Here is an 18,936-nt window from a genome sequence, read left to right as displayed (position 1 = left end):
AGAGAAAGAGTAATTGCTAAATAACTTATGGATCAAATAAGAAATTTTAAAAATAGAAAATATTTTTAATTGAATTAAAATGGAAACACAATATTTAAAAAATTGTGTGATACAGACAAAGCAGAACTTAGAGGAAAAGTTATAGCGCTAAGCCCAAACTAGAAAGGAATGAAGATCACAAACCAATGACCTCAGCTTCTAAATTAAGAAATGAGAAAAGAAAAGGCAAATGAAACCTGAAGTAAGCCCAAGATAAGAAATAAATCAAAGAAGCAGAAAATAGAAGAACAATAGAGAAAAATTAATAAAACCAAAAGTTAGTTCTTTGAGAAGATCTATGAAACTTATGAAAACCTGTATTCATATCAATTAGGAAATAAAAACACAAATTAGCAATATCAGAAAAGAGGAAAATGATATCTTTTTTGTTTCTACATGTATTAAAAGAAAAATATGTGAGCGCTATGAGTCATCTTAAGTTATTAAACTTGAATAATTAAAAGTAAAGGAGAAATTCTTGCAAGACATAAGTACAAAAGCACACCAAGGAAGAAATGTATAATCTGCATACACATTTATCAGTTAAAGGAATTCAATTGCAATTAAAAACCTTCATTTTTAAACATCCTATAGCCAACACCATACTTACGGTGAATGAATGTTCATCATAAGAACACTGAATATTCTCTGTTAAAGATTAGGAACAAAACAAAGACTTTCCACTTTTGCCACTTTGATTCAACATTGGTTATATTGAAGGTTCTGGCCAATGTCATAGGCAAGAAAGGAAAAGCATTCAGATTGGAATGAAAGAAGTAAAATTGTGTTTATTTGCAGACAACTTGTTCCTCTATGTAGAAAATCCTGTCTACAAAAAAGCTACTAGAAATAATTGGTGCATTTAGCAAGGTTGGCTCATGTATGATCAGTACAGAAAAATAAATTATATTTCTCAGTGCTGGTGATGATCAATTAGAAATTGAAATAAAAATACTGTTTATAATAACAAAAAATATGAGAGAATGAAATACTTAAGGATACTGAAAACGGTAAAATTTTACTGAAATAAATTTAAAGATTAATACACACAGATAGCTCAAAATGGATCATGGACATAAATGTAAAAATCACTTTACAAGTGATTTTACATTTTATAAATGTTAAACCATGAAAATTATAAAGGGAAATACAGGCCAACTTTGCATCATCTGCTGTATTAGTCTGCTTGGGCTGCTATAAAAATATACTACCGTCTAGGTGGCTTAAACAACCGAAATTTATTTCCCACCTTTCTGGAGGCTGGCAGGTCTAAGATCAAGGTGTTTGCTGATTCAGGTTCTGGCAAGAACTCTCTTTCTAATGTAGATGGATGCCTTCTCACTGAATACCCCCATAGCAGAGAGAGTGCAGGTTCTCTGATGTCTATTCTTTTTTTTTTTTTTTAAAGATTTTATTTATTTATTTGACAGAAATCACAAGTAGACAGAGAGGCAGGCAGAGAGAGAGAGGGAAGCAGACTCCCAGCTGAGCAGAGAGCCCTATGCGGGACTCGATCCCAGGACCCTGAGATCATGACCTGAGCTGAAGGCAGCGGCTCAACCCACTGAGCCACCCAGGCGCCCCTCTGATGTCTATTCTCATAAGAAAACTAATCATCTTGGATCAGGGCCCCCAGTGCTATGTCCTCATTTATCCTTAATTACATCCTCATAAGTCCTATCTCCAAATATAGTTATGTTGAGTTAGGGCTTCAGTATATGAATGGAAGGGGCATCATTCAGTTCACAGTACCTGAGGTTAAGCAAAGATTTCTTAGATACGATGCCAAAAGCATGATTCTTAAAAAGAAAAAAATTGATAAATTATAATACATCAAAATTAAAACTTTCTGTTTTTGAAAGAAATTATTGGGTGCCTGGGTGGCTCAGGAAGTTAAGTTTCTGCCTTCGGGTCAGGTCATGATCTCAGGGTCCTAAGATTGAGCCCTGCATCAAGCTCTCTGCTCAGCGGGGAGCCTGCTTCCCACTGCCCCACCCCCACCCCGCCTACTTGTGATCTTTCTCTGTGTGTCAAATAAATAAATAAAATCTTTTTAAAAAAGAAAGAAATTATTAAGAGAATGGAAAATAAACCACAGAGCAGAAGAAAGGATTTTCAAATCATGTATCTATTAAGGGTTTATACCCAAAATAAAGAGCACTCACTATTCAATAATAAAAGAAGCCATCCAATTAAAAAAAAAAATGGGCAAATGACTTGAATAGACACTTCCCAAAGAAGATATGCAAATGGGAAGATACATGAAAAGATGTTCTACTTCATTAATTATCAGGGAATTGCAAATTAAAAGCTCAATTTTATAGGATTACACACTTCTTAGAATGGCTAAGATTAAACAGAGTGGTGTGGATATAGAACAACTGGAACACTCATGCATTGTTTGTAGAATAACACAAAATGATTCTGATAGGCAAAACCAGTTTGATACTTTTTAAAAGGTGAACATATGCCTATCGCACACTCCATCCATTCCATTAAGAGGGAACTATGCATTAAAAATGAAATCATATGTCCATACAAAGACTTGTACACAAATGTTCATAGCAGCTCTATTTGTAATACTTCCAAGCTAGAAACAACTCAAAGGCCCATCAACAAACAGGTAAATAGACAAAGAAATTGTGGTATATCCATACAATGTAATATTCCTCAACAATATGATGGATGATTATTAAATAAAACAACATGAATGGATATAAAAATAATACTGGTGACTGAATGAAGCCAGATTAAAAAAAGTACATGCTTGGGATTATGGACATTGGGGAGGGTATGTGCTTTGGTGAGTGCTGTGAAGTGTGTAAACCTGGTGACTCACAGACCTGTACCCCTGGGGATAAAAATATATGTTTATAAAAAATAAAAAATTAAAAAAAAAAAGTACATGCTGTATGTACCCAAACATGAGTTTTCAATTTATGGTAATTCATTGAGGTATATTTATATTTTATGTACTTTCTTATATTTCTGTTATGTTTTGCAGTTTTTTGAAGTGGAGGAAGAAAAGAAGTTACGGAAATCAGGAGCATCTAAGGCAGAAGTGAGCTCAGTGGTAAATTTCTAAGTCTCAAACTATCTTTTTTCCCATGCTAGCAGTTTGCATACCACTTCTGTCTGAAATATTACATGTAATTTCACCAATTATAGCTTCATTGTCACATACAAAGCACTTTTTGTAAAAATGCAAATAACTCGTGTAGCGAGGGGCGGTCATTACAAGTCTCTTGTTTCCAGATCCCAGAAATCTGTCTAATGAGTCTGCAATGATTCATTTGCATCTTTCAGGTGAAACCGTCTTTCCCGAGCTAGACAGGAATTTTGCTGCCATTTATAACATAGTGTCTACAGAGATTAAATTCAGATTTAAATTCCAAAACAAAGTATTGGAATATGATCTATTTGTCATTGGAGAATGCCTGTGCAGTGATTAGCATGATCTACGGGAGAATTGACGGGATTTATATTTGGATTAACTGGTCTAAGTTTTGGGTCTACTGATTATTAACTATTTTACTGTGAGAAAATTATTATGCCTTTGTCAGGCTCAGTTCCCTTATTTATAAGATGTGAGTAAAAAATACCTATCCCCAAAAGATGTTATGGGGCTCAAATGACATAAAACACACCATAACCCTGAGAAATAAAGATCTCGATTCACAACAGGAGGAATAAACTTGGATAGAAGAGATAAAATAGACTAATAAGAAGGTCAGGTGTGACTAAATCATTGTTCCATTCTGCTTGTTTCCATCTCTTACATTGTCAGTGTTTTGAGCAACTGCCTCATAATTAAATCTCTCTTTATTATTTTCAGAGGCTCAGAAAACATCCATGGAGCACCTCTTCCTTGACTCATGTAAACGTGTGTGAACTAATCATCCATATTTTCAAGCTCCTAATCTTTCTCTGGAAGAGAAAAGATAGTGTCTGGCATATAATCAGCCACAAATATTTATTGAATTTCAAACTTATCTAGAATCTCTTTATATGTACAATTTGGACCATATCTTGGGATGGAATGATTGGTATAGGCCCTATCTGCCACCTAAAGGGTGGACTTTTATTGGTCCTATGGTTATTTTGGATGGATTTAGGATATTCTCCCTAGATTTAGGATACGAGAAAGGGGACCCACATCATTTACAGCCATTACTGGACATTGAGGAAGGTTTTGAGAATTTTTCTGTGAAATCTTCAGGCATAAGACAACATGTATCTATTGACTTATTTACATAGAGTGTTTAGTGTTTTTATTTTTATTTTTAAGATTTTATTTATTTATTTGACAGAGAGAGAGAGAGATTACAAGTAGGCAGAGAAGCAGGCAGAGAGAGAGGAGGAAGCAGGCTCCCTGCCGAGCAGAGAGCCCGATGCGGGACTCGATCCCAGGACCCTGAGACCATGACCTGAGCCGAAGGCAGAGGCTTAACCCACTGAGCCACCCAGGCGCCCCAAGTGTTTAGTGTTTTTAAAAAACAGAGATGATACCATTGACCTATACTAGACTTTATAAAGTCCCGAGACTTCATGAAATTGTAAAAAATCCATTTTTAATCTATTTGTCCAGATTCATCACCATCCCTGTGACAATGAGAGATGCCTAGCCGTGATGAGGGGGTGTGTGCTCACAGTCATTTCACAGGAGTCAAAGTTGTCTGGCCCGTGGGTCAAATGGTTCTGCTAACTTAGTTCCATGCCCGCCGAGCCAACGAGCAGTGCCACAGAGAGTTAGAAGCCGAAAGGACTGGAAGCCACACATGTATTTTTTTTTTTTAATAAAACATATTCTTTCTAGAAAAGAAGTCGTTTTGTGACTATGTATAATACAAGAAAAATATTTGGCTTTTCCATTCCTCTGAAACTTCAGCTTCAAAGTTTCTGGTGTAAAACATCCAAACCCAAACACAGATCTTTGAGATGCCTCGAGATGTTCTCCTCCTCGCTGTGACTGAACCAAAGAGCGGGTCCCATCAACGAGAGCTCAGAGTCTCTGAGAGAGAGATGATGTTGAGGACTGAATTAGCTCTGTAGGCTGTTGAGCTTTGGTCCAGAAAACCATTTGGACAAACAGAAGAATCAATAAGACATTGCCCAAGGGGCCATTCCTCCTGGGAATTTTCCAGCTGTCTTTGTGGACTGCTTTTCTAAACATCCTTCAATAAGCTATTTAATTTACCATTTAAATTTAAATCAGAGGGCTACTTAACCCTTGGGTCCTGGCTTTGAGTACTGAATTAATCAAGAGAAAAGACACGTTACCTTAACTTCACTAAAGTGGATCTTTTCTCTCATATAGTTATATTTTTAGAGGAGGAAAAAAAAAATCCCTGTGTATTTATTTAATCCCCCACTGGAGGTGGTCTACCTTTTAGCGAAGGAATGGCAGGGAGCTGGGAGAAGGAGCAAAGACAGCAGCTTCTCCGGTGGTGATAGTTTTTTGTGACTTTCCTGGAGACACACTGACGAAGAAATAACCCAGTTGTGGTTCTATTGTATTTGGTCCAAAAGGTCAGGATGGCTTGTAGAGCGAAGCGTAGTTGGTTTCGTGGTGACCCAAAATTATCCTGGACTTCAAAGAACTTCCTCTTCTCTCTGCATGAAGAACTCTTGAAAGAAGTCCTTTTTTCCTTTTACAAGGTGAATGCTTCAAAGCACGTGGGAGGAGTATTTCCTTCTCGCTGTTTACCTTTCAGAGGTGAGGAGTTCAGAGACGTTTCCCTGTTTGTACAGTAGAATCTAATCGTCGGCTTGGAGGCGACGTTACTCCTCCCGTTACTACTGTCAGGAGTTTCCGTGCTCATTTTTCACTTACTGATGCACTAAAGAAGCCGTGCCAGGAACCAAAAAAAAAAAAAGCGGCGTGACATTCCTCTGGAGTATATTTCTGTCAACATTGTATATTCCTAAAAAAAGAACCCGGTTCTGTTTTCAAAGCCTTCCTTTCTTTCGCAGGTTACAAAATGCTCCCTGAGCAGCCAGGAACGACAGGCGGAGTGGAAGCGTGGGGAAGCACAGAGACGTTCACACCAGTCAAGGGGGGCGGGGGAGACTGTGAAATAATGTAACAGATTTTGAGCCCATCCGTTTGATGGGTTTGACCAATTGCATCCAAACACCTCCACGGAAGCGCAGGGCATGTTTTCCCCAAGACCTCCAACAACGGTCAACAGGGTACAAATACAGTTGTGAAAGCCTGCTGAAATCGATCACAGGTCCTGCAATGTATTATGTGATGTCATTTGTAACCTTATTTTATCTGCCCTGGGAAGCTCCTTGAGGGTGACTGCAGAGATTGTCTCTTGTTAGCCTAGAAACTTCCTTGGAGGAATAGAGCGATCCACGTACACTTTGTTGGGATTGTTTTTAAAAAGGTGTTTTTCCAGGGCACCTGGGTGGCTCGGAGGGTTAAAGCCTTTGCCTTAGGCTCAGGTCACGATCCCAGGACCTGGGATGCAGCCCAGCATCGGGCTCTGCTCAGCAGGGAGACTGCTTCCTCCTCTCCCTCTCCCTGCCTCTCTGCCCACTTCTGATCTCTGTCTGTCAAATAAATAAATAAATCTTTAAAAAGAAAGAAAAGGCGATTTTCCCATTAATATGGAAAATCTCCAACTTTGGGGTGGAATTTTATTTTTGAAGACAGCTGAAGATAATTAGAACAGAATCTGGTAACATAAATCACTAATCTTTGTAATATTGTTTAGCAAAAGGCATAAATACATTAAAAAATTAAGGTTGAGAACCATAGACATCCTATGATCACGGTGAATAAAAGAGTATCACCCTAGGGAAGACCAAATGAGAGAAAACACACCAAAATGTTAATATTAGAGTCTTTGAATTCTGAACAATTTTTTTTCTCACATTTATAGTAAAAAAAGATAAATTCTTGTTTAGGAAAAATAATGAAGCACATTTTCTTTTGCAATGAATATACTGTCTCTGACTGAGGGAAAATATATGCAAAAAGATCAAAAATTGTTTTCAGCAATGTAACTATCATTGTAGCAATATAATTGTTATATTTTAACTGTTACATCGTAACTTACTTAAAAGTAAAATAAAGTTAGCTGCTGTTTATTGAAAAGCTACTATGTGTGGAGCACATGATTCTATCCTGCATGCACATGATCTTGAACCCAGAAAGTATCATGCAAGGTGAACATTTTAATTTTAATGGCATTTTACAGAAATTGAAGTGTAGAGTTGAAGTAACTAGGTTCCAAGTCCCACGTCGTGTATGGGGTTGAGTGTAGGACTTTTAATCTGAAGCCTGTGATCTCCCAACATCAGAAAGCCTCTTCCTGGGTCCAGTGAACCTTCACTTTGGCCAAACGCAACTACCCTACATTCAAGGTGTCCTACAGACCAACCCCACCTGACCACCTTACCTCACTCCCCTTCTTCCTGGGCTCACCAGGGACATTCCTGCCCTCAGCCACCTTCCCTGAAGGGTCTTTTACCCTCTTGTATCCTTGCACAGCCAACTCAGTCTCCAAACCATAAACATCCCCGGACCTATCCGGTTTGCTGGCATCATGCCTACTTTTGAATTTTTATCAACTCTGCTCTTCATCAGGCGTCTGCTTTTTGTCAGTTTTTGTATTTTTTCTTATTATCATTCAATATTTTACGTACACGTGGCTTACTCCACAGTTAGAATGTTCTCTTCTCGAGGTCAGGTGCACATACTCTCTGTTGGCATTTATTTCTTTTTTTTTAAGATTTTTATTTATTTATTTGACAGACAGAGATCACAAGTAGGTAGAGAGACAGACAGAGAGAGAGAGGAGGAAGCAGGCTCCCTGCTGAGCAGAGAGCCCGATGCGGGGCTCGATCCCAGGACGCTGGGATCATGTCCTGAGCCGAAGGTAGAGGCCTTAACCCACTGAGACACCCAGGCGCCCCAGTTGGCATTTATTATGGCATAACATAATGGTTAAGAGAGGAGAACGCAGAGTCAGTAAGTCAGTGGCTCCTACCACGTCCTGGTCTTGAACACGTTATTTAATGTCTGAATGCCATAGTTCCCTCCTCTGTAAGCTGTGATTTAGAGTTAGTATTAATAAATGCAAAGCAAGTATTGGTACATTCAGGAGACATGGAAAGCACCCAATAAACATGATTAACCAAAAAATTAAACACTTTTTTGTTAGTGCTGTCCTCTTTTTAACCTAGCAGTTCCTTCACTGTGGAGTGACTCATCACAAGGAAGCAGGTGGGACTCAGGTGACGTTCTTGCTTGTCGGTTGGCAATGGTCAGTGACTCACAAGGATCTCTCGTGGGTGCTCACTGTTTGTGACTAAGGTTGCAAAACTAATAGATGTTTCCAACACATTTTCCAAAGAATCAAGATGCCCAGTGATGCAAGCCCATCTCTTACAAACTTTATCGGAGAAAATAAATGACCTGCTTGATGGAATTCACTTTCAGCCTCAAAGTTATTTTAAAAAAGTCAAAGCAAGTCTGTTCTATTGACACTAAAGCAGAGCTGCCTAGCATCACAGGAAGACCAGAAAATAGCTTTGGAAGTTTTAGGCAGCTGGGGCTGGGTGGTTCGCTCTGCTTGGGGCTTATGTGTGAGGTTTTAGGTCTTCTACAGGTGGCAGAAGAAAGGTGACGAACTTTGGTTACAAACATGAGTCATGAGAGTGATCAGTCAGTTGTCCTGACTGTTGCTGCAAGTCGTTGAGTACTTAAAACACTGTGATCATGTGTACCATGTGTACCATGATCGACTTAGAAAGAGCCAGCAGCCCCTGCGCGTTAAACCTTGGCTGTATCTGGAACATCAGCAGGCAGGAAGCTGTCTTTCTCATGTTCAGTCATTATATTACCCAGAACCACTCTGGTGGATGAGAAGACCGCCAGGGACATCACTTAGGACGAGCTAAACAACGCACACAGGACCTCAGTAAGGAAAGATCCACACGAAAAATACTTCCGAGATGGCACACATGGGCTATTTTCATCTATAAGAGGCAAATGATTTACTAGAGCATAGCAGTAACCACTGATGGAAAACTGCTAAGTGCCGGATCCTTTATGGGACAGATAATCTTCACTCTGGTTAGAGAGATCTTCCTAAATTCAAAAGCAGAGGCTGTCCCTTTTCTGCGGGCCACCATTCCGTAGCTTTGCATTGTCTCCAGGGCATGAACCTCACGGAGCCGTGCACAGGAAATGCCCTCTTGGTCTGTGTCTCAGCTCCACCAGTTGGATACTTAGTCCCCGCCCTTCCACTCCTGCCCACTGCATACCGCAGGTCTCTGAAGTGTCTTGTTGGGGCATCTCCCGAGCCTTGTTCTTGCTGTCCCTTTTGCGCTGGGAAACCTGTCTTCCAGCCCTTCCCTTTTTCCAAACACCAACTTCTGTTAAGGTATCACCCCCTCCGCAGGGCCTTCCCTGAGCATTCCTTCCTCCTGAGAACTACTTAGATTTTTCTCCCAGATGGTCCCATAGCTTTTTTTCCCCTTTAATTGAGATATAATTGACATAGAACAATGTATTTCATTTAGGTGTACAAAATAATGACTGGGTATATGTGTCTATCACAAAATGATTGCCAGAACACGTTTAGTTAACATCCACCCCTAAACACAGTCCCAGTGTTACTTTTTTTTTTTTTTAAGATTTTATTTATTTATTTAACAGAGAGAGAAAGAGATCACAAGTAGGCAGAGAGGCAGGCAGAGAGAGAGGGGGAAGTAGGCTCCCTGCTTAGCAGAGAGCCCCATGTGAGACTCGACCCCAAGACCCTGAGATCATGACCTGAGCCAAAGGCAGACACTTAACGACTGAGCCACCCAGGCACCCCAGTCCCAGTGTTTCTTCTTATGATGGGCACTTGTAAGATTTACTCTTTGCATCTTTCAAATAGGTGATGAGCTTTATTGACTGTAATTACCACGCTGGACATTCGATCTCTAGGACTTAACCGTTCTGATAACTAGAAGTTTGTACCTTTTGACCACCTTCACCCATTTCAACCACCTCCTGTAGGTAGGTCTTTATTCACTCCCCAGCCTGCACCAGAGCACTCAGCCCATGACCGGAGCTGCTGCTTCGCCTGTGGATTGTCTCAAGACACAGGGTCTATGTCAAAGAATTCAATAAATATTGGTTAATTAAATCCTCACAAGAACCCATTCCAGATAGGTCATTATCTTCCTCCTGTAGTGGATGTGGAAACCAAAGCTCCATTCGACTAAATAAGTTGTTCCAAATCATGCCTTAGTACTTGGCCAAGCTTGATTGAAACCAAGATCTCTTTGCATCCAAAGCTCAAAGGCTTCTAGTGCACCACCACTGACCTCCAAGATGAGAGGCTACTGAACACCGGTTGGTCACGATAAAACCGCTTGATTGTTCAGAAAACTGATACTGATCTCATGTATGGAATCTGAATGACTGAGAATGACTACATGTTGGTTCCATTTCAGGCTGACCAACAGAAGACTGTAAAACTCATATTAAATCTGCTCCATGAGATGCGCCTAATGGAATTCTAGAGCCTTGATGAGGGTTCTCTGTAGGAAAAGTTCCAGATATCCTCTTGGAATATCAGAACATTTCCACCCTGAGAGAAGAGGCTCCTGCCCACCCCCGCCTTGCCACTCCCTACTGAGCAATGGGTTGGATGGCCTCCAAATTCTTCCGAGTCATCTTGCCAGCTGAAGCATGGAGTGATGGTGTGATAGAATTAGCAGGAATTGGGGGCTGGGACTATGAAGCGAGATATTGGAGGTGGGGATGGAGACGAGGGCCCCCTGCCCAGCAGACACTCCGATGGCAGTTTTGGTCAAGGTTGGATTTTCTGGCTACCTCTTTATTCCAGGTGGTACGAGAATTGGATGTCTTATTTGTCCTTTATTGGGATGTCCTGTTGCTTCCAGTCTTTCCCTCTCCCTTGGGAATGAATTTATCTGACTATAGCCTTAACAGTGATGAAACAAAAAGGGATTTTAAAGATTCATTTCTATGACTTTGCCTCTTCCCTCTTTTTTTTGTCCACTTAGATGCTGTACATGGAGAAGGGATGGGCGAGTCTTTGGACATAAACTATTCCTTTTGTGTCAGCATCCTAAATTCAAGGTTTCAACAGGGGGTGGGAGGGAGGGCTGCATGGAGTGTGAGAGCCAGGATGGGTAACAGGACAGAAGTTTCATCAAGAGAAAGTAGAAATAATGAGATTTGGGTATGCAGACCTCTCTCTTCCCTCACTTGCACTTCGTCTACAGAAACCATGCTGGGCTGACCTTAGCGTGAAGAGCAGCGGTGAGTGGGAGTATGGGATCTCCCAAAAACCAAAAAGGGGTTTTAATGATGGGGAGAGGGAGAGTGAACAAAAGAGAAAATTCCATCTATAACAATATGGGGAAGAAAAGGGTGTTTCTAGAGTAAGCCCCTTTCTTAGGACATTTTTCTGGAAGTTCCAAGTAAAGGCACCAATCGGGAGTTCCCAAATTTTAGGATGTGTATTCCCTCCGAGGTTGTTAAAATGCGGGTTCCCAGACTTTACCCTTTTGTTTTTAATCCAACAGGTCAGTGGGGCTTAAGAATCTGAATTTTTTAAATACCACAGGTAATTCAAATCTAGGTGGCTTACCGTCCAAACTTTGAAACATATTAGCTGTCCTCATTTTTGGAGATTCAAAAGTCAGTCCCTGGTCGAAGACAGTCGGATGACCTTGTGCTTTTCTTTAATGCATGAAGTTACAGTCCATTAATTAAACAATAGCATTTAATTTAAAATATATACTGAGAACAAAAGACCTCTTTTTGTACATCTAAAGCAGATATCATTTATCTTATTGTTGAAAGTTCTGTGGTAATGTTGTGCTTTTTCTCCAAATAATTGGCATTGTGATGTTCTTCTATCTTCATTTTTTAATGGTTTAATATGATTTTTCTCCCCGTTTCAGCTGCCTATTTAATCTGCTATTGCCTGGTTAAATCAGCTTCCCTTCACGGCAAAGACTGAGGCTGCTTTTGTTAGATTAAACATTTTTTTTTTTTTTTTTATCTGACCCAGCTTTCAGCTCCATCTACTTACTTACATCATTGGTTGGGTAACAAAAATTGCCAGGATGTCACCAGTGGGAAAATCAATTCAGGAAAGAAGCCTAGCACTGTGTGTTTGACTACAGAGCATCTCTTTTTCTTCCTCCGAGCCTATCTGTCTCAGTACACCTGGGTATTCCTCCCCGGGGCTGAGAAGAAGTTTGAACTATCCCACTCTTAATTAGCAACATCCCTTTCCCCTGATACTACAGGTGAACATGATTTATTCTCTTGTATATATTCCTAAGAGAGAGACTCACCGAGAAAAGACGCAGCACGGTACAATGACGAGGAGGCCAGTGGTGAGGTGCTGGAGAGGTAATTTCTCTCTATTGTTCCAGGAGGCTTTTTAAAATAAATGTTTCTCATGATACAAGCCAACATCCAACTAGGAGTTGGGAATGTTCTTGTTCATGAATTTAGATGTTTCAAAGATACCTCCCCCACCCCTCTGACAGTATTTCCTAGCCTAGCCTTTGGTGTAACTCAATTGGTTTTTAACTTGTACGTAGGTCTCTCTCCCAGAGCACACAGCACGCATAGACTTCTCCAGGTCTCTAAAATTCCCCAGTTTGTGCCCTTTTTGCAGGCGATCTTTTTCAGATTTCATGAGGTCTCTCTGTGGGGTATATGCTACCAGGAGATGAAGAACCATTGAACAAATGGCCCAACACGTTGCCCTATAAAAATTTAATCCCATGTTGCAATAGTGGTTTTTTTCAAGGGGACTCAGTTAATTTCCCTCGGAAGCTAAAGTTAAAAGGGAACTTTCTTCCTCTTGAGAACTCTTCTTTTAGAAGAACTGCAAGATGATCCGTGCCCTTCGAGAGCCTAAGGGGCCATTTACCTCCGAATTACATTCTATGAAGTGCTCTGTGATCATCGCCATGAACCAATCTCTGGGCGTTTAATTGTAATTAACTGTCACGCTCGATTTTAAGGTCTAACTTTTTAAGTGCATTCTAACTATCGATCAGTTTTTAAGGATGTTTAAAGAGAAAGTGGATCATAAAAAGATACAGTACGTAAAAATTTACCCCATCCCTCTCCTCTAAAGCTTTCTGATACAAGGATTCTTTATTTTAAAAACAAGGCTATAGTCAAAAGGGCAGGTTAATGGCTCTCATGTAAGGCATCGGATTTCAAATGGACACTGAGGAGAAATAGGGCATCTTAATGATACCGTGACATTTTTTCATTATTATTGACTAGCTGAGTCTGCTAAGTTTTACCTTAAGAAAGTGATCTTGCATGTCCGATACCATTTAGATGGTGGTAAAATCAAGAGTTTCAGGTTTGTCACCTGTATGATGGGAGTAATGAGATCATCTTTTGCACAGGCTCTATAGAACAATTCAATAAAATAATTAAGCACATGATTAGAATAGGGCTTGGTCTGTGTCTGTACAGAATATGTTTGCTATGATTATATTAAAATATCTTTTGAATATAAACATTGAGACATGCAAAAATGTGTTGCTTCTGATTTTTGTTTAATCTTCATTGGATTAGAGTTTTTAATGCTTTGCTGGGTTTGACAGTGAACTTTTGGCTAAATATACAGATGAAAGGGTCCTATCTTAGTCTTTGCTTATTTGCGTGCTTTCTCCTTTACCATTTTCTTCTCTGATAGCTTTATGACAATTCCTTATTGTTCTGGATCTCTCGTCCTGACCTGAGAAACTTGTATTCAGTTTTCTCAGGATTCTATTCCTTACAGTGAAATGAGTTTTTAAAAATTATTATCAAAGCTGGTAAACATTTTGTGCTACTGTGTAACTGATGCCACGTTTTACACCTTTCTGATAATATCTGCATGTCATTAGGTCTCCTTGGAGATTATGTTCATTGGAAGGAGGGACCTTACTGACAGCAGTTTGGGATACACTGAGGAAGTTCTTTTTAAAAGACCAATAGGACTTCCAACCTAGACACTTTATAGAAACACTATTCTGCCCACCCATGGGCCGGGTGACCACACAATACAGAGACAGTTGGGGGTTTGCCTCTGGTTCCAGACTGCCTGGATTTTGTATCCCAGCTCCAACTTATAGGCTGAGTGACCTCGAGCAAGTTGCTTTGCCTCTCTCTGCCTATGTTTTCTCATCTCTATAAGAGAAGAATAAAGAGTACCTACATCAGAGAGCTGTTACAAGAATTAAAGCTAATGCAATGCAAAGCACTTAGAATAAGAAGTACTGGATACATGCGCTTAGATAAGGGATAAGGGTTTGCTCTTATTCTTTCTAGAACAATTCTAATTTCAATTCTGTTTTCACAAAATACATTGCTAATCAGAAATGAATCCTTTGTCAAACCAAGTATCTTGACTCTGAGTACTGACTTATCAAGACATCTTTTTATATGAAGGCTGGGTGTTGTGTTTTTCTTTCTCTCTTATATGAGATAAGAGGATCAAAGAGTTAAAATAAAATTAAAATCACCTGAAGTTTCACCCAAACGGTGTGCACTGCAAATATTACTCCAGAAAGTATGGACACATTATGATCATGACCCAAGATAGTGAAAATATCCGAGGCCATTCTTCTCTGTTGCCCATCAATATGCAAAAAAAAAAAAAAAAAAAAAAAAAAAAAGCAGTGAGTAAAACAAGGAACAGGGACAAACCAAATTCTCAGTCATTCTGTTAAGTCTCAACATGAGTATGACCAATTCCCTTGACTCGAGGGTTTCCCTTCCAACTAATTTCTCCTGTGCCTCTTTTTTACACATGTAGAGAGATGAGCTGAGCAATAATGACTTACTTCCCCAACACTTTAACTCTAATCCCATCAAACTGCCCACTTGTACAAGAACTGCACCACACCCCGAAGGTATGTCCAGTCCCAACCTCTGGAACACTCCCATGTCTCACTTCACCCTTTTCTCCTCCTGTGCAGGAGACAGGTTGCCTGAGTAGTCTTAAGCCCATGACCTAATGAATGGGGGCCATGGCGGTCCTGCCTGTTTAGCAGTTTGTAATTAATCTGTGAAACCCATGATGCCAAGGCAGGACTCTGACATGTCATAGAGCACGTTCCTAACAGGGATTAAATATTTACATGTGAAAAAGAAGAGCATTTGTGGCTGCTCCATTTTGGGTTAAATTACAGGCCTATCAATCTTAACACTATAGAGCATGAAATCAGGAAGTATTTTTCCCTCCACTGAATAATACATCGCACAGTTCGGTGTACGTCAGGAGAGGTGCTTTGCATGGGAGGAAAAGAGAGAAAGGAGAACACACCAACGACAATGAATTCAACCAACCTTCCAATTATGACTTCTGTCTTAGTTTGTATCAGGGGTTTTCAATCTCTGCCCTCGGGCCTGAGGCTGATGAATCACACCCAGTTCTTTCCTGCTCCTCCTGTGTAGTTATCATTGAAGTCACCGACATGTATCTTGGCAACAGCAGGACAATATGGAGATGCCCAGGCCCTGGTTCCAAGAAAGCTTAGACAGGTTTTATGGTGGTGGTTCTTTTGTTTGCTTGCTTGAGAGAGAAGACAAGGACAGAATTAGTGATTTGATGGCTATCCTTTTGGTCACATTTTTGCAAGCATGGAGGGCTGAGTCCCACTACTGGCACCAAATTGAGAGAACAGGATTATTTTTTCTTTTTTGGTTTGTTATTGAAGTTGTTAAAGGATGTATGGTAGGGTATCTTTTTGTCTGAGAACTGTTGGCACGTAAAAAACAAAGCAGTCTTGGGGGCGCCTGGGTGGCTCAGCTGGTTAAGCATCTGCCTTCGGCTCAGGTCATGATCCTGGAGTCTCAGGGTCGAGTCCCGCATCAGACTCCCTGCTCTCCAGGGAGTCTGCTTCTCCCTCTGACCCTCTCCCCTCTCATGCTTGCACTCTCTCTCAAGTCGATAAATAAAATTATTAAAAAAAAACAAAAACAAAAACAAAAAAACCAAAGCAGTCTTGATTTGTTGCTGCTACTAAAAAGGATGGCAAGAGAAGCTTTAGACCTAAGCGACCCAGCATAGCACACGTGGTACTGAGCCCCGGAGATGTGGTTAGTCGGAATGGATGGGCATTGGACGAGTGTATTACACACAAGATTTCATAGACTTAGTATTGGCTCAGTTACGGTTCCATTATTTTTATATTTGTTGCATGTGGAAATGATAATATTTTGGATATATTATGTTAAATAAAATATATCATTAAAACTAATGTCATGGTACAACAACTTTTTTACTTCTTCAATGTGAGTACAAAGAAAATGCAAACTTAAAAACGTTGCTCACATTTGTGACTTACATTATATTTCCACTGGACAGTGTTGCTCTACGTCAGGTCACCTGATTCAGCAGCTCAATATTCCAAGTTAACAATCGTAGCTGGAACGAGTACCAAAGAACACTTCTTCACATAACTGCAACTCAGAACGTTATCTGTATTCTCGGAGCTTGAAAGAACAAAATGACTTATTCAGAAAGACTTCCTTGATGCAAGTGCTTCACATTTTCCAAATGTCACCTGTTGAATATGCACATAATTACAAAGACTATTTTTTTTTAATTGAAATTCTGGAGGCAATGTAGTTCTGTTTTGTGAAGATATGAGTTCTACCTGACGCACACAATGGCATTAGTTCATGGGTAGGAGAATTGTTTAGGAGCAATCATTAGACAATGTGAATTGAGGTCATGTGTGTGTGTGTGTGTGAACACAGGTGTTTGAGCATTTCTTTCAAATCTTCCACAAACCAAAAAATTAGGGGATTTCTCCAAGGTGTTGGTGGTAAGGGAGTTTTTGGAAGGACACAAAGTGGGATACCTAAAGACCCATTTAAAAGTTAAGAATCAATGGCCAGGGGGATCCTGGGTGGCTCAGTGGGTTAAAGCCTCTGCCTTCTGCTCAGGTCATGATCCCAGGGTCCTGGGATCGAGCCCCACATTGGGCTCTCTGCTCAGCAGGGAGCCTGCTTCCTCCTCTCTCTCTCTGCCTGCCTCTCCGCCTGCTTGTGATCTCTGTCTGTCAAATAAATAAATAAAATATTTAAAAAAAAAAGAATCAATGGCCAGGTAATGTAAATTAGCTAGCCATCTGTATAGGTTGCATTAGCTTAAGATAATTTTTAAATTGATGCTTGATTGTCAATATTCAGCTGAAGTTGAATAACTAACTAGAACCATCCTTTTAATTTTGCTACAATCAGTATGTATTCCCTGTACTTGGTATGCCAATCAAGCAAATGATGTTTGCTTCATACCATGAGCAAGAATATGTCAGATATGGTGGCAATTTTAGGTGATTATAGACTTCATTGTTCAAGATTCTTTGCATCTTCTGGCTCAGGGAATAAATGAGTTAAGACCTCATGTTCTGCATCATTTGAAATGCCTAAGAAATGCCATGAGCTGTGTCAGACAGCCCAATTATACCCCATAGAATTTTAGGAAATTTATAATTAACATTCCAAAATAATTTTTACCTTGTATCTGCTTTAGAGATTTAATAGCAACTGTTTTTTAAAACTCCTCTGCATTTTTAAAAGAAAATTTTATTTACTATTTCTAGGAGATTAACACCTTAAAATAACATGCTGGTAGCAAAAAGACAATTAGAAAGGAGAAACATGTATAAAAGTCTAGCAAACTGAACAATGGACAGGCTGTGGGAGTTGTGAGTTCTCATTGTAGTTTGGTGGTAGATGAACAGTTTATTTGTCTTATCAGTCAAAGGTTGATAACCTCTGTTATCTAGTTCCTGGGACTTTTGTGAAAGAGAACTAATAAAGCTCCCAAATATTAAAGCACTTGGCCCAAATAAAAGTTCTATATAAACCAACAGAAAAGCAGTGGCTGATGAAATGAGAAGTTTCCACCTCTGCTTTACGCTCCAGTGAGATGTAAGATATGGTTGGAGGTTGACAAGCAAAATAGTTTATTACAGAGAGTCAAGAACAGTCTGCTTCTGAGTTGGTAAAATTCTGAATGAACTCAGAGTAGAGAATCTACTTTAATTTCACTATAATTAGTAGACACAAATCCTCCCCCCCCTAAATTATTTACGAGGACCAATATATAGTTAATTTCCAAATATCAGTATATAAATAATAATGATAAGAAGTTAAGTATCAGGACCCCAGATCCCAGTATATCCAGTAATATAAGATCCTAGGATATTATAATATGGCAAGAAGAAAAACTGTAGAAATGTTGTTGACATAAGAGGATATATGGTGTTTGTGCTTTCTAAGGAACTCTTATGGCTAAAACCTACAAGATGCCTGGGGAAGAGGCTAAATGCAACCATAGAATAATCACTAATCCGTGCAAAGGAATCACGTGAACTCCTACATGGGCTGGCATTGTGCAAAAATCGGGGGCAGTCCTCATCTAGATGGGGAGTCACAGCAGAAGACTATTAAAAAGTACAAGAAAGCATACAGTTAAATCTACACTTGTGTGATAAAGTCAGAGGATGTGGTGATCAAGAAAACAGAGAGCATCGCAGGCAGAGGACATGGGAATAACACTTAAAGGACTTGAAGAATTAAGAGCTAGTATCCAAAATCTATAAAGAAGTTATCATATGGTTTCACTTATTTGTGGAACATAAGGAATAGCATGGAGAACATTAGGAGAAGAAAGGGGAAAATGAAGGAGAGATATCAGAGGGGGACACAAACCAGGAGAGACTATGGAATCCGGGAAACAAACGGCGAGTTTTAGAGGGGAGGGGGGTAGGGGGGGACAGGAGAGCCCGGTGATGGGTATTAAGGAGGGCGCAGATTGCATGGAGCACTGGGTGTGGTGCATAAACAATGAATCATGGAACACTACATCAAAAACTAAT

The 18,936-nt window shown here is 39.8% G+C and overlaps 1 long non-coding RNA gene across 1 annotated transcript in view; it reads left to right on the top strand.

Annotated features, from left to right (window-relative positions):
* The window catches only part of LOC309870382, a 173,324-nt gene extending 166,370 nt beyond the window's left edge, over positions 1-6,954 (top strand). The window contains exons 3-4 of the long non-coding RNA XR_014314547.1: positions 3,044-3,112; positions 6,013-6,954. This is a non-coding gene — a long non-coding RNA (uncharacterized lncRNA). The remainder of the gene's footprint in view (positions 1-3,043; positions 3,113-6,012) is intronic.
* Positions 6,955-18,936: the final 11,982 nt, after the last annotated feature.

Source organism: Mustela nivalis (genome assembly GCF_964662115.1).
Source record: "Mustela nivalis genome assembly, chromosome: 7".
Classification (NCBI taxonomy): Eukaryota; Metazoa; Chordata; class Mammalia; order Carnivora; family Mustelidae; genus Mustela; species Mustela nivalis.
This window is presented reverse-complemented; position numbering and strand designations above follow the sequence as displayed.